Genomic DNA, 1,302 nt, shown 5'->3' on the forward strand with positions numbered 1-1,302 from the left:
GTTGGGGCGGGGCTGGGGTGGGAAATGGGCGGGGCCAGGGAGGGTCCTCTTTTTTTATTTGTTAAATATGGTAACCCTAGGAAGGGCTGGCAAGATGCCAAAGCTGCAGGCCCCTGGGGCACCAGTAACCTGCTTGTTTCCCCTGGCTGGTTTGCACAAGGCTCCTCTCCCTCCCTGCGCTGCTGCCCAGCTGATGTGCACTTCGGGGTGTCCTTTGCTGGGAGCCTGCCAGCGTCCATCCGCCCGCTCTGGCCCAGCACTGAGTCACCCAGCACAGGCTCAGTCGGGGAGGAGTGAGGCTGGCAGGAAAGGCCGGCACCGCTCCCTGCACAGAACGAGGGTTGCATTTGACACGGCTCCTGCTTGTTTGCACTGGGCCCCTGCGGCCTGCAATGACCTGGGACCGCGGTCTGAGCCAGGGAGTGCCCCAGGAGAGCTGGGCTGGCAGGAGCATGCAGAGCCTGGCAGCGAGGCAGCCCCAGCTATGCAGGGGATGGCAGCAGGTGGCTGCATCCCAGCCCCACAGGCAGAGCCGGAGGAGAAAACAGGCTGGTTCTTGGCTTTCCTAGTGGGGTCTGAGAGCGGCTGGGGGGCCTAGCCTCAGCTAAGCCAACCTGCTCCAGCAATCCAGGCTGTGCTCCAAACAGGCAAGTCTATTCCCCCTCTATTCAGCACTGGTGAGGCCACATCTGGAGTATTGCGTCCATAGACACCGACTTCTAATGGCACCAGTGGGTGCTCGATGCCCCGGCCCCTGGCCCCGTCCCGACTCTGCCCCCCCCCCTGCCCCCATTCCAACCCCTTCTCCAAAGTCCCCGCCCCAACTCTGCCCCCTCCCTGCCCCTATTCGACTCCTTCCCCAAATTCCCGCCCTGGCCCCGCCTCCTCCCCTGAGCACGCCACGTTCCCACTCCTCCCCCCTCCCTCCCAGAGCTTGCTACAGCTGTTTGACGGCGGCAAGCGTTGGGAGGTAGGCGGAGGAGCTGGGACGTGGCACGCTCAAGGGAGGAGGCGGAGGAGGAGGTGAGGTGGGGTGGGGGGGGTGCTTGGCTGCCGGTGGGTGCAGAGCACCCACTAATTTTTCCCCATGGGTGCTCCAGCCCTGGAGCACCCACAGAGTCAGCGTCTATGATTGCGTCCAGTTTTGGGCCCCCCACTACAGAAAGGACTTGGACAAATTGGAGAGAGTCCAGCGGAGGGCAACAAAAATAATTAGGGGGCTGGGGCACATGACTTATGAGGAGAACAGGAGCGGTGCCAGGGTTTTTGGCGCCCTAGGCGGGGGTCCTTCTGCGCTCCCGG

At 63.3% G+C, this 1,302-nt stretch overlaps 1 protein-coding gene across 1 annotated transcript in view; it reads left to right on the plus strand.

The window, feature by feature from the left end:
• The window catches only part of SLA2 (Src like adaptor 2), a 10,711-nt gene that overhangs the window by 959 nt on the left and 8,450 nt on the right, over nucleotides 1-1,302 (plus strand). The window lies entirely within an intron of this gene.

This window comes from Terrapene carolina, unplaced genomic scaffold (assembly GCF_002925995.2).
Source record: "Terrapene carolina triunguis isolate 2854851 unplaced genomic scaffold, T_m_triunguis-2.0 Scaffold233, whole genome shotgun sequence".
NCBI lineage: Eukaryota > Metazoa > Chordata > Testudines > Emydidae > Terrapene > Terrapene triunguis.